A 15,919-nucleotide genomic window follows, 5' to 3' on the forward strand; every position below is an offset into this window, starting at 1 on the left:
GTAGAAAAAGTAGGGGAAGTAGGGATTATAGTGGTGCCAAAAAACAAGAACATTTGAAAAACTTTATTAGAGCTAGAAACAAAATTGATACACGGTTTGGATGCTACCAAATATCCCAGGCTCAACGAGTACATTAGTTTTAAGTCATTTTTATAATTTATTATATTATCAGAGTTTAGATCGTTTACCCCAATGAATCTTTTTGGTATACTGTGCTTGCCTCACGTCATTTACCATCTCCATCTATGGATTCGAGAGATGTATATATTTAGTGAACTTTTTAGTGACCCTAGCATTGTTTTTTTAGATCCCTTTTCTATACTGGGGACTCACTTAGATTAGATTTGGGTCATAGACCATTAGTAGGCTTTAGGTATGGTCCATACTACCTTATTATTTTTTATGAGTAATGGTGTTACTATTTTCATTATTATTTCCTATAAGCATTGTATTTTCACACATATTCGCTAATTTGGTGTTGTTATTGTTTATTTAAATCATTTTAATGTTATACAGACTGATGTTTTACTGACAGGGTGTATTAGGTCTTAAGCTAATACATATTGCTTTTTAGTGAACTCTGTCTTTCCTTGCAGACTCTCAGTCCTATCAGCGGCCAGCCTGCCTCTATCCCATATGACCGGTCCGATGGGATGCCCCCGCTTGGTTCACTATCCACAGCCTGTGGCTGCATTGACACCCAAGGGTCGGTTGCCTTACATGATACCGTTCCCGCCTTTTAGCCACTCCCCTGCTGCCTTATTCCATCCAGCTCCATCCATATGAATCATCAGTCATCCATCCCTGTTGGGCCCGCGTCTATATATGACATTACCGCAACTTCGCACAGCCCTATGGGGATTGTAGGCCGTGTTTGAAGCCGCGTATGCACAATGGCTAACATTACGTCCGCTGCTGGCCGGCGACGTCAGACGGCGTGCCGACTGGGGGACTATTTAAACAGACACCGTCAGCTTCTGTTGCTGGAGGGGGTTCCATGGGGGCACTGATTTTGTCATTCAGGCTGTTTAAAGGTAAAATTTATCTCATTGGTCCACTCTGTTTACACTTTTTTTGACCTCTATTTATTTAATTTCCTTGTAATCTCTACTCCACATAGGTGTTATTTACCTTACTTTCTGCCATCTACCTGGCTACTTTGGTCGGCCATTTGTATTGTTAGTGAAACTTCGGTTTAACAGCCTCAGAATGTTTAGACTATAACACAGGTAAGCCAATTTAAATAAATACATATTTTTCGACCAAGTATGGAGTGTTGTCCCTCCCTGGCACTGTGTTTAACTGAAGTTATTTTTATATTTTTTATATCCATTCAGCCATATACCATCATCTACTGACTCCATTCCTGGACTCGGGTAGTTTTGCTCAGCGCCCCCATCTGTATGGTTAATTCTTTATCTTTGAAACATGGTATGTACAGAGGCTATGTTAGCCCCTTTAGTGACATTTATTAGCCTTGGAGCTCTTTTGTCCCCATTTTTAATAGTTTCTTGTTTGGTTTCTTTATTGTAGCATTGATCTTTTTAGTCCCCTGCAGCCACACTAGGACAGTGGTTGGTTTACCGTCGTGGGTGCCTTTGCTAGACCTGGTCTCTGGTTGACTTGGGGTAGGTCTGTTTGCTTATCTGACCGATTGTGTGAACAGTGGCCACATTTGTGGCTGGACTACACTATGACCAATAGGACCCTGATATGTTTAACTCCCAGTCTGTGTTTATATGCTTTGTATCTTATCATTTATACCTTTATCATAATATTTTTTATACATTGCTCTGCATTATTAATTATTTGTCTTTCTTTGTGGAATTACAAACATTATTGATTGTACTCTACCCCCTGAAGAATCCAATACTTTGGCGAAACATGTTGGGACTTACTGCTGTACAATTCAACTGTTTATCTTGATGGTTGCATTGATTAACAATACTACAATTATCTGTTCAATAATAAAAAATATATGTCATCTTAAAAGCAACAAATATTTTTCCGTTTTAATTGTTTTTTGTCACCGCTATAATCCCTACTTCCCCTATTTTTTCTACTATTACCCAGGGATGAGGTGCCGTATCTGTTAGAAGAACACCTTAGCCACCTCCACATTTCACAAATAAGATGCGTGCATAGGAATTTGTTCATATTTTTTTGTTCAAACTATAGTCCGTCCCCCAACAGTCTGAATGACTGTGAACTGACACCCATTTTTTAAAGTTTGAGGACCCCTGATCTAACACAACCTTCTCCAGACAGTGCCGCGGTCCAAGGATGACATTGTTGATCCTCCATAGACAGAGAACACACATTTAAGTATTGGTAAGCTGCAACATTTTACATTTTTATTTTTTGGCTCATTGCCACTTTAACCCTCTATAAGCCGGAGGCTACCACTGCTCACCTGTATTCCGCCGGTTACATTCCATAGAGAATCCTCTCCTCTGAAAAAAAATGGTGATTGGGACCAACACCGGGAAGGCTGTGCAGTTCGAGCACACCAAGGGCAAATCTTCTTCTGAGGGCTTCACCGTTCGAGCCATGATGAAGAATTCAACAGTTAGAGGCCCCCCAGCAGCAGGGGCATTCAAAGAATGACCTGCAAAGCCCACGACTTTTCGCAAGTTTTATGAGCGAGGAGACTTTCCAATCGCCCTTGAGCAGGATACGAAAGGAAACAAAATAGCCTGGAAGGTGGAGATTGAGAAATTGGATTATCACCACTACTTGCCTCTCTTCTTTGATGGTCTTTGTGAAATGGCACATCCTTATGAATTTTTTGCACGTCAGGGAGTCCATGACATGCTGGAGCACGGAGGACCAAAGATTCTGCCTGTCATTCCTCAGCTCATTATACCCATAAAAAATGCCTTAAACACTCGCACCCGGCAAGTCATCTGCACCACTCTCAAAGTTCTGCAGCATTTAGTTGTTTCATCTGAAATGGTGGGTGAAGCTCTTGTCCCCTTCTACCGCCAGATTCTTCCCATTCTCAACATCTTCAAGAATATAAATGTGAACTCAGGCGATGGCATTGACTACAGCCAGCAAAAACGTGAAAACATTGGTGACCTGATTCAAGAAACACTAGAAGCTTTTGAGCGCCATGGAGGAGAAGATGCGTTTATTAATATAAAATATATGGTGCCTACCTACGAATCTTGTCTGCTGAACTAAATAAAATAGGATTATTGATAGAAAAAAAAAAAAACCTCTATAAGCCAGCACATTTTTAAAAGTACTGTAATCCCTGGAGTTCTTCTTTAGGGTTAACATCTAATGCAGTGAAATACTAAATTAAAAAAAAACTCATTAAACCACACCAATAATGAACCAATAATGAACCAACATTTCCCAAACTGTGCAATCACTTTTTTATCTGTTTGATACTAAAATTGTGATTGGTTTTGATCAAAAAGCCCAAGCATGTTTTGCTTTTCATAAATTTGATAGAAAAATAAATAATTTGCTGGGTTTGAGAAGTGTGTGGGTGACTTGAGGCCCGATCACAAAGCTTTCACATGCTTTTTTTAGAGCTACGTTGGCAGCTCTGCAGGCACAGAAGGTACTGCAGAGATTTGTAACAAAATACAGGCTATAAAAGTCAGAAAATAATACAAACTGGAAATGTGTTTGTTATCGATACGCTGATACCAGAAATCATGTATACCCTGTACACACAGCCCCGTTGTTTTTCATGGCCTTGCTGGAGATCCTGCTGGACGAGGCTGTTTTAATCTCTCTAACACTATTCTAAACTGACAGAACAGAGTCAGAATAACAGTGGCTTCACGTAGAAGAAGTTTTTATTATTGCCTAGAAAACATGTTGAACTGGTAGATTGTTTAGACACAGAGATGCATTTTATGTGTTACTTAGATAATATTGATTATGATCATTCTTTAAAGTCTTATTGCCCTGTTATCATTGACGGTTTCTTGCCTTTGTTGTTTATAACACCAACGCATTAGAGGCTCGTTCAGTTAATTTAAGTATAAATAAAAGATTATTTCTCCTGTGATGCATTGGAATGCGGGATACCTCTTTTTTACTTCCCTTCAAAACACAGCAAAGAATTTTGCTTTGGGCAAGAGAATGAAGAAGGCTTTGATATTTATGAGCACCAATGACAATTGCTTGTGCGGTGATTACTTGAAAATAGAGGACTGTTTTCTGAAAAATACGATAGAGGAACACAGCGCCGGATGAAAAAGAACCGCAGCACATTTATGGAATATTCACAGGCTGCTTACATCTGCTGCTTCTTACTTCTCTTTACTTGGTGGAATGCGTCGATCAGAATGTTCTGTGGTACTAGCAGAAGGTTTGGTTATTGTCTATACCTCTATTCTTCTCATTAAACATACAATACAGTCGAAAATAAATGATCTTTTTCTTATTAAATGTACAATACAGTTAAAAATAAAGGATCTTTTTCTTATTGAACATACAAGACAGTAAAAAATAAAGGATCTTTTTCTTATTGAACATACAAGACAGTAAAAAATAAAGGATCTTTTTCTTATTGAACATACAAGACAGTAAAAAATAAAGGATCTTTTTCTTATTGAACATACAAGACAGTACAAAATAAAGGATCTTTTTCTTATTGAACATACAAGACAGTACAAAATAAAGGATCTTTTTCTTATTGAACATACAAGACAGTAAAAAATAAAGGATCTTTTTCTTATTGAACATACAAGACAGTAAAAAATAAAGGATCTTTTTCTTATTGAACATACAAGACAGTAAAAAATAAAGGATCTTTTTTCTTATTGAAGATACAATACAGTCAAAAATAAAGGATCTTTTTTTCATTAAACATACATTACAGTCAAAAATAAAGGATCTTTTTCTTATTAAACATACAATACAGTCAAAAATAAAGGATCTTTTTTTTATTAAACATACAATGCAGTCAAAGATGTTGAACTGGTAGATTGTTTAGACCAGTGGTCTCCAAACTGCGGCCTGGGGGCCAGATACGGCCCTTTGCTTGCTTTTTTCCGGCCCTTGGGACACTATTTCATCAACTGATACTAACATTGGGGCATAATTCCTCCCACTGACACCAATGATGGGACACAATTCCTCTCAATTATACCAACGATGGAGCTCAATTCCTCCCAATGACACCAACAATGGAGCATTGTTTCTCTCAATGACACCAACAATGGAGCCCAATGACATCAGTCATGGGGCACAATTCCTTTCAATTATACCAACGATGGGGTACAATAATTTTTTCCCAATGTTGGGACCTGTTCACTGACCGGCCCTCATAAAGTCTGAAGGACAGTAAACTGGCCCTTTGATTAGATAGTTTGGAGGCCCCTGGTTTAGACACAGAGATGCATTTTATGTGTTACTTAGATAATGTTATAAACATATCATAAACATAAGCATTATGTGTTACTTAGATAATATTGATTATGATCATTCTTTAAAGTCTTATTGACCTGTTAATAAACATACAATACAGTCAAAAATAAAAGATCTTTCTCTTATTAACCGTTTCCCAACCGGCGCACAAGAATGTACATAGACAGAATGGCACGGCTGTGCAAATGGACACACAGGTACGTCCCCTTTCATTTGCAAGCCGCGTGGTCACGTGCGCTGGCGGCGGGGGCACTCACGACCCTACCGTGAGCACCGTGAACCGCGCACGTAGGACCCAATCACCGTCGGTGTCCCACGATTAGGTCACAGAGCTGAAGAATGGGAAGATGTCAGTGTAAACACAACATCTCCCTTTTCTGCCTGTCACTGTCACTGATCGTGTTCCCTGCCATTGGGAACAACGATCAGTGATGTGTCACCGCAAGCCACGCCCCTTAACAGTTACAAGCACTCCCTAGGACACACTTAACCCCCTACAGGTTAACCCCTTCACTGCCGGTGTAATTTTTACAGTAATCAGGGCATTTTTATAGCACTGATCGCTGTAAAATGACAATGGTCCCAAAATGGTGTCAAAAGTGTCCGATGTGTCCGCCATAATGTCGCAGTCACGACACAAATCACTGATCGCTGCCATTACTAGTAAAACAAAATATTAATAAAAATACCATAAAACTATCCCCTATTTTGTAGACGCTATAACTTTTCTTTTCCAATAATTTTTATTGACGCTATAACTTTTGCGCAAACCAATCAATAAACAATTATTACGTTTTTTTTTTACAAAAATATGTATACATATCGGTCTAAACTGAGGAAAACTTTTTATATATATATATATATATATATATATATATATATATATATATTTATTTATTTTTGGGGGGGGATATTTATTATAGCAAAAAGTAAAAAATATTGAATTTTTTTCAAAATTGTCGCTTTATTTTTGTTTATAGCACAAAAAATAAAAACCGCAGAGGTGATCAAATACCACCAAAAGAAAACTCTATTTGTGGGAAAAAAAGGACGTCAATTTTGTTTGGGAGCCACGTCACATGGCCGCGCAATTGTCAGTTAAAGCGATGCATTGCCGAATGGCAAAAAGTGGCCTGGTCTTTGGCCAGCAAAATGGTCCGGGGCTAAAGTGGTTAAACATACATACAGGATCTTTTTTCTTTTTTCTTTTTGAACATACAGTACAGTCAAAAATAAAGGATCTTTTCCTTTTTGAACATACAAGACAGTAAAACATAGAGTATCTTTTTCTTATTAAACATACAATACAGTAAAAATTAAAGAATATTTTCTAATTAAACATACAATACAGTCAAAAATAAAGAATATTTTTCTTATTAACCACTTCAGCCCTGGAAGATTTGCCTGCCCAATGACCGGGCCATTTTTTGCGTCGTTTTAACTAACAATTGCGCAGTCGTGCGATGTTGTACCCAAACAAAATTGGCTTCCTTTTTTCCCACAAATAGAGCTTTCTTTTGGTGGTATTTGATCACCTCTGCGGTTTTTATTTTTTGCACTATAAACAAAAAAAAAGCGACAATTTTGAAAAAAAAAAACACAATTACTACAAGTGCGAACTACAAGCGCAAAGTGCACTTGAAATTGCACTGAAAGTGCAGTCGCTGTAGATCCAAGGGGGACATGCAAGGAAAATAAAAAACAGCATTTAACTTGCACATGATTGGATGATAAAATCAGCAAAGCTTCCCCTCATTTCAGATCTTCCCCTCAGATTTACAGCGACTGAACTTCCAAATGTACTTTCAGTGCAATTTCAAGTGCACTTTGCACTTGCAATTACACTTGTAGTGCAACACTTTGCCTTTATTAAAAAATTCCTCAGTTTAGGCCGATAGGTATTCTATATATTGTTAGTAAAAAAATCGCAATAAGCGTATATTGATTGGTTTGCGCAAAAATTATAGTGTCTACAAACTATGGGAAAGATTTGTGGCATTTATATGGCGTTTTTTTTTATATATATATATATATACTAGTAATGGCAGTGATCTGCAATAGTGAGTCTTCATTCATGTCAATGTGGGTGCTGCATTAATGGTAATGGGGTGCTGCATTAATGGTAATGGGGTGCTGCATTCATGGCAATGGGGTGCTGCATTCATTGCAATGGGGTGCTGCATTCATTGCAATGGGGTGCTGCATTCATTGCAATGGGGTGCTGCATTCATGGCACTGGAGTGCTGCATTCATGGCAATGGAGTGCCGCATTCATGGTAATGGAGATCTGCATTTGTGGCAATGGGGTGCTGCATTCGTGGCAATGTGGGTTCTGCATTCATGGCAATGTGGGTGCAGCATTCATGGCAACAGGGTTTGCGGCATTCATGGCAATGGTGGGTGCTGCATTCATGGCAACGTGGGTGCTGCATTCATGGCAATGGGGTTTGCTGCATTCATGGCAACGGTGGGTGCTGCATTCATGGCAACGGTGGGTGCTGCATTTATGGCACTTGTGAGGCTGCAGATGGGCACTGATTAGGCTGCATTGATGGGCACTGACCCTTATTTTGCTTCACAGTTCTTTATTTAAAATTTAAGATTTTTTCCTGAAACGTCCTTTTTAAAGTTAAGGTACGTGTTATAAGCCGATAAATACGGTATATCCCAATAACACGCCTAAGCTCATCTCTTCACCACACACAGCCACAAAGGCAAGAGAATTCTTGTTGGGCAGTGTATTAGTGCTCGGACAAACACATTTAGACCAAATTTTAATGGTTTAAAGAATGTCAGGCAAAATGGTCGGTCCTCAAGCATTTTTACTTCATCAAATCTGGCCCTCTTTGAAAAAAGTTGGGACACCCCTGATCTAAGCATACTAACGTTGGGATCATTGACATGTAATATTAGAGTTGACAATGCCAGGCGTCACTTAAAGATGTTGTTGGGGTAGGCTCATCATAATTTTCCGTTGGAGTAGTTGTATATATAAAACCAGTAAAACCAATAAAACCAGACAATAAACAGTTTTAATCCAAATTAAATGTGCCCTGAAAACATTACAGTTTCCTTTTTAGAGAAAAAAGATTTTTCTTACAAGTGAACCGCTATATTTCACACCTATGGTTACGTATCATCAGCGCCTGCGTAGCCAAAGACAGAAAAATAGATTCCTTGCATTGACAACGCTAAGACCATCTTTTTGATCCATCAAAGAAAACCATCATTTGTATAAAAAGTATATAATTATTTTAAAAAAATGTACATAGTCAAGTTTCACCATTAAAACCAAACGCTGCATGAAAGAGTATTGGTTTCTCTTTCCAGAGTGCCTAATGTCCTATTTTCCTCCAGGACTGGAGTGTGAGATTGGAATTAAATATAGAATGAAAATCTTTCCTTTTGAAAAAAAAGTGACACAGACCTTACAAAGCGAATGGCTTTTCTTTTATTGAAGACACATATCAAACACGATAACTGTGTCTCAGAAGGCATGTCAGAAGGCATATTATGGTTGATTTAGTCTGTTTATTGATAAAAAAAAAAAAAAGCTTTTTCTTTCAAATATATACCAGGCAGTGTCAGAGAACTATTAGAAAAAAAAACTGAAAAAAAGTTCTATGAACCGATTTCGTGCTTAGAAAATGAACATTAATGCGTTGAATTGAGAATGGGAGGTATGCAAATAAAGTAATAAAAACTAAAACGCTAAATACAGTTGAAATACATGTATATATCTAAAAACTGTAAAGGATTTATTATTCAAGCACAGCTGCCTGACAGCACTGAGAGGTCTTGGGCCTCCATTCAGAACTCTCTGCAATTAAAGCTAAATGCATAACAAACATAAATTAATGCAAATGTTCTATATTTAATAATACATCATTCAATGTATTTTTTAAATGCAAACAGTGTAAGTACCTGATTTCAACTTGTTATAAGCCTCTCGTAGTCCCTAAACAGCATAGATCAGAGTGAAAAGACCTACTCTTATACCGCGCACACACGATCGGAATTTCTGACAACAAATGTTCGATGTGAGCTTGTTGTCGGGAAATCCGACCGTGTGAAGGCTCCATTGGACATTTGCTGTCGGAATTTCCGACAACAAATGTTTGAGAGCTGGTTCTCAATTTTTCCAATTGTCTGTATGCAATTCCAACGCACAAAAATCCTACGCATGCTCGGAATGAATTTGACGCATGCTCGGAATCATTGAACTTAATTTTTCTCGGCTCGTCGTAGTGTTGTACGTGACCGCGTTCTTGACGTTCGGAATTTCCGACATCATTTGTGTGACCGTGTGTATGCAAGACAAGTTTGAAAAAAAATCAATGTTTTTGTTGTCGGAATGTCCGATCGTGTGTGTATTAGAGGAAGTGTGTTGAATGATGTTGGCCATGCAAGTACTGGAATTGTACTTTCAAACTACCCTCCCTATTGCTGGCTGCACTTTTTGGGGGGGAGGAGGGAACTGGATATCTGGGTTTGGCAGGTACCAGCTCCCACTGCCTTCTGAATTTTATTTTATTTTTTAAGAAATTACACTTTGATACAATATAAAGTAGTGGGGGGTACAGCTTGTATAACAGTGTAAATTTGCTGCCCCCTCAAAATAACACAACACACAGCCATTTATGTCTAAACCACTGGCAAAAAACGTGAGTACACCCCTAAGTGAAAATATCCAAATTGGGCCCAATTACCCATTTTCCCTCCCCGGTGTCATGTGACTTGTTAGTGTTACAAGGTCTCAGGTGTGAATGGGGAGCAGGTGTGTTAAATTTAATGTTATCGCTCTCAATCTCTCATACAGCTCACTGGAAGTTCAACATGGCACCTCATGGCAAGGAACTCTCTGAGGATCTGAAAAAAAGAATTGTTGCTCTACATAAAGATGGCCTGGGCTATAAGAAGATTGCCAAGACCCTGAAACTGAGCTGCAGCACGGTGGCCAAGACCATACAGAGGTTTAACAGGAAAGGTCCCACTCAGAATAGGCCTCACCATGGTCATATCCAGAGGTTGTCTTTGGGAAATAGACGTATGAGTGTTGTCAGCATACATGCGTGCTGCAGAGATTGAAGGGGTGGGGGTCAGTCTGTCAGACCATATGCCACACACTGCATCAAATTGTTCTCCATGGTTGTTGTCCCACAAGGAAGCCCCTTCTAAAGATTATGCAAAGCTCTTGAGGATGCGTGAGAGCGTGTGACATGTGTGAGAGTGCGGGCTCTGATTTCGTAATGCTGCCAGTGGGAAACGCAGAGTTCCAAGCCTGAATACAGGGACCGGCTTGTCTACCCCTCCAGCTCCGACGATTTGTCTCCCTTCCTAGCCCAGCGCCGAAGGTGCTGAAAACTTTGACTTTTCTCCCAGCGTGGACGGCTTGTCCTCCCTCCCAGCGCCGATGGCTTGTCTCTCCCCCCCTGCCCAGCGCTGAAGGTGGATGCCGACGGCTTGTCACTCCCCCCCTGCCCAGCGCCGACGGTGGATGGCTAAGCCTGAGTGAGCGCAGATCAGCTCTTTCCCGGTGCAGACCTTGAACGGCATTAGAACGGTAGTAGAAGCCGTGATATTGGATAGAGCAGCAATTCAGACTGGCTGAAGGGAGGAGGGATTCCTGTCCTGCACTGTTCAACACAAGCCTATAAACAGAAGGTGAGATGGAGGAGGAAGCGAGGTGATGGCGAGGTGACGGCATAATCTGCAAGTGAAATCTTTGGTAAAATCCCTGGTAGAAACCCCTAGAGAACGGTAGGCTTAAAGTTGCCTTTTTTTCCTTTTTTTGAGAGGGGAGAATTGTGAAGGAGGAAGAGAAGGAGGAGAATCCAGGTGAGGGGAGCACAGATATAAGTGGAGCAGGGAGGTGTGAAGAGACTGCTGTACATTCTATGGATGTTGGTCTATGACCCTTGTGTAGTAGCTCCCTGGCATTTCACCGTACTCTGGGGCCCCTTGAGTTGCAGTTATCACCTCCTGATTCCTGACTTTCTGGCTACTGGCGATAGACTGTTATCAAATTGGAGGAAAAAGGGGGGTGAAGTGAAAGGAGGGAAGATATATTGTGACACTCTGTGAAGAAGGGAGAGAGGGAGTCCTGGACTGGGGATTGGTTCGGGAGACAGGGGGTTATTGTATGGCAGAGATGGCTCCCAGCAAGACCCATACTAAGCCGCAGACTGTCACCCCTTGTTTCTCCCCTACAGCAATGGTAGGGAAAACAACAGGGCAAACAACAATAAAATCCCCACAAGTAGGAACTTCAACAGACAAACAGATTGCGGTAAAGAAGCTGGAAGTAGAGGTAATGCCATCTAGTAAGGATATCCTGGAAGCTATCCGAATAAGCAGTGAGTCCCTCACACAGAAAATTGATGCTTTGCCTATCGATGTTGGTGCAATAAAACACGAATTCGATAAAATTCAGAAAAAAATTACAGAAATGGAGTCTCGTATCTCAAAGGTAGAAGATGAGTTAAAAGCAGAAAATAGAGAATGGCAGATGTAAAAAAAAAGTATATTACAGGACAGAGAAATTGACACAGAAAGTCGGTTAAGAAAAAATATTATACGGATCATAGGGCTACCGGAGCGGATGGAAGGAGATAATGCAGTTGAATTTGCAGAAAAATGAATACCAACAACTTTGGGCCTGATAGATGCGTCAGTAACCTTTGTAATAGACAGGGAACATAGCACCACCCCACGCTCTCCTAAACCCAGAGCACCCCCCCATCCATTTTTGATGCGTATATTAAATTGTAGAGATCGAGAACGTATCATATCGGAAGTCAGGATGAGGGGGGACATACAATATGAAAATTCTAGATTACTATTTTTCCGGACTACCCCCCAGAGATACAGCAGCAACGAAGAACCTACAAGGAAGCTCGTAAAGGACTGAGAGAGAAGGGAATCAAATTGAGTTTGTTATACCCTAGTAAACTAAGGGTGATTGATGGGACTCATACACGTTTTTTTGAAACAGCAATGGCGGCTGCAGAGTGGCTAGAAACTAGATAAATCAGATAAACCATTGCTTCCCTAATTTTTTTTTTTTTTTTTTATATTCTAGGTTTTTTTCTTTTTCTTTTTTATCCCCTTTTTTCCTTCCTTTTTTTTTTCTTTGGTGATGACCTGCCTTTTTTTTTCCAAGAGTAATAAGTATGACGTATTTTAGGATTTTTTTTTTTTCAAAGTATGATATTAATTGAACGTATAACGATTTTTATTTTTCCCCCTTTTTTGGGGGGTGTCCCCTTTTTTTTTTTGAGATGATAGTACATGACATTATTAGAACCGTGGATTTTCTATGTTATGATGTACATTGCGTAGGAGTATGGTAATATGAATATGAAATAATGTTAAGGATATAGGAGAAGTAATAACAATGTATAATTTGAATATTATCACATAGTTGGGGTTACATAAGGTGTATGATAAATTAAGCACTGAACTACTTTACTATTTTCACACACCTATCAAGGGAAGTGAAAGGGAAAGTGGTAAGGGAAGGGAAAGAGAAGGTTTTTCTTCCCCTCGGGGCTCTATAAAGGGTAATTTGTCAGATAAAGTAATCACTAATTTATGTTTGGAACAATGGAATAATGAGAGGAGGGGGAACGACATGGTTAGTGTATTGCGATATTCCGGCTATGTTACTATGTGTATTGGTAGGAGTATGGTAATATTAACCACTTAAGACCTGGACCAAAATGCAGGTAAAAGACCAGGCCCCTTTTTGCTATTCGGCACTGCGTCGATTTAACTGACAATTGCGCGGTCGTACGACGTGGCTCCCAAACAAAATTGGCGTCCTTTTTTTCCCACAAATAGAGCTTTCTTTTGGTGGTATTTGATCACCACTGCGGTTTTTATTTTTTGCGCTATAAACAAAAATAAAGCGACAATTTAGAAAAAAATGCAATATTTTTTACTTTTTGCTATAATAAATATCCCCCAAAAACATATATAAAAAAATTTTTCCCTCAGTTTAGGCCGATTCGTATTCTTCTACCTATTTTTGGGAAAAAAATTGCAATAAGCGTTTATCGATTGGTTTGCGCAAAATTTATAGCGTTTACAAAATAGGGGATAGTTTTATTGCATTTTTATTATTTATTTTTTTACTGCTATTGGCGGCGATCAGCGATTTTTTTCCTGGCTGCGACATTATGGCGGACACTTCGGACAATTTTGACACATTTTTGGGACCATTGTCATTTTCACAACAAAAAATGCATTTGAAATGCATTGTTTATTGTGAAAATGACAGTTGCAGTTTGGGAGTTAACCACAAGGGGGCTCTGAAGGGGTTATGTGTTCCCTGAAGTGTCTTTACAACTGTAGGGGGGTGTGGCTGTAGGTCTGACGTCATTGATTGTGCATCCCTATATTAGGGAACACACAATCGATGACAGCGCCACAGTGAAGAATGGGGAAGCCGTGTTTACATGCAGCTCTCCCCGTTCTTCAGCTCTGGGGACCGATCGCGGGACTGTAGCGGCGATCGGGTCTGCGAGTCCCGCGGCCGAGGTCAAGGAGCTTCGGACCGGGTCGCGGAAGCGCGCCGCGGGCGCGTGCCCGCGACCCACCGCTGGGCTTTATACAATCACGTACAGGTACGTGATTGTGCCCAGCGGTGACATTCTGCTGACGTATATCGTCGTTAGGCGGTCCTTAAGTGGTTAAGTAATGTCAAAAATATAGGGGAATGAATTGCACCATATATTTAGAATATTATCATTTGGTGGGATTGTATAAGGAGTGTGATATACTAAGCACTTAATTATTACACTAATTGTATTATTATTATTATTTTTTTTACACATTTATCAAAAAAAAACATTTTTTTTTTCAGAACTCCATAAGGAGCAATGAGTATGATATATTAGGCACTAAATTATTTTATCATAGGAACAATAGGAAACAATATGCAACGTTAATGACGGGAATGATGTCTATTATACTGTCACTTTTTGAATTTGTCTTTTTCTCCTCCCCCTTTTTTTTTTTTTTTTTTTTGAGAAATAGGGGAGAAGTTAGATAAAGGAAGCAAAAGGTTAAGATATGGGAGTTCTAAAAAGTTTATAGGCAAGAGTCCGCCACACAATGGCTTATGAAGGGTACTGAGCATAGGTTAGACGCTATGGTCAGGGAAAAAGGGAATAGGAGAAGTCCCTCTCCACTCCCATCCATGAATGGATGGGGTTATACAATATAGAGGGGAGTGGAAGGGGACAGGGTGGGATGGGAGGGGGGAGGGTAGTGAGTGTGAGGAGGGAGTATATATGGGATGCTCAATGGTTTGATTTAAATTCCCTATGCCCTATGGATGCAATTCAAAAATGGAGGTATCCATTCTTCCTGTACTCTAGGTATAATGCCAGGTAAAAAGAAGAATGATAATTGCTATACTGTGTTTTCCTGGAATGTTCGGGGACTGAACTCGAAGTTTAAACGAGCGTTAATGTTTCAATACATAAGGAAATATACTCCACAATTGATTATCTTGCAGGAGACACATTTAATGGGGAAAAAATTGATTACGTTAAAAAAAAGGCTTGGATACAAAAAACATATCACTCTACCTACTCATCCTATTCTAGGGGGGTATCGGTTCTGGTAAATAAATCCTTTCCTGGAGTAATAGAGAAGGCCTACATAGATATAAACGGAAAATATGTTATTTTGCTATATACGATAGGACAACAGAGGTATATTACAGAGCAATATATATTCCACCCCTGTTTTCGGTAGGAATTTTGAACGAGATAATGGAAAAAATTATTCAATATCTTCCAGCGAAGTTATTGTTTATTGGAGATTTTAATTTGATCTTATCACAAGAGCTGGATAGACCAAAACCTCCCAAACAATACTCGCCAGATTTATATAATTGGACACAAGTGATGGGGGTAACAGAGATTTGGAGATGGAAGAATCCTGGAAAAAGAATGTACTCTACCTCCTACAAAATAGCGTCTAGGATAGACCTAGCATTTGCGGAATCTGCGATGTTGGCATACATTGTGGATGCAACATATCTACCGAGTGGGCTTTCAGATCACTCCCCTTTATACCTGACAGTACGTATCCCTATACCGAGAAATGCATCCATGTGGAGATTGACTCCGCAATGGGTGGTATGTCCAGAAATAGCGGAAAAAAATACATCTATAATAATGGAATACTGGGAGAACAATTCAGGATCAACTTCGGTGGATATGGTATGGGAAGCGTTTAAAGCGTATTTGCCGCGACAATATATCTCAAACATTTCGGCAGGTAAAAAAAACAGAAGGTTAAAATATAGGAGTTACAAAGTCAGATAGAATTTCAGAAGCAAGAGTATGGTCAAGACTCTAGTGACTTTAACTTTGATTTAATGATGGCTGCACAAAGGGATTTACATCTGCACATGGAGGAAATAACAAGGCTTGAACTGCATAAAAATAGAGTATTTTTGAGCAAGGAGATAAAAGTGGGAGATTTCTGGCAAGGTTAGTACAACAAGAAT

The 15,919-nt window shown here is 39.5% G+C and overlaps 1 pseudogene; it reads left to right on the plus strand.

The window, feature by feature from the left end:
- Positions 1 to 2,401: 2,401 nt before the first annotated feature.
- LOC120925007 lies at positions 2,402 to 3,244 on the plus strand (annotated as a pseudogene).
- The last annotated feature ends 12,675 nt before the right edge of the window (positions 3,245 to 15,919 follow it).

The sequence above is a fragment of the Rana temporaria genome, chromosome 1 (genome assembly GCF_905171775.1).
Source record: "Rana temporaria chromosome 1, aRanTem1.1, whole genome shotgun sequence".
NCBI classification, from domain to species: Eukaryota; Metazoa; Chordata; class Amphibia; order Anura; family Ranidae; genus Rana; species Rana temporaria.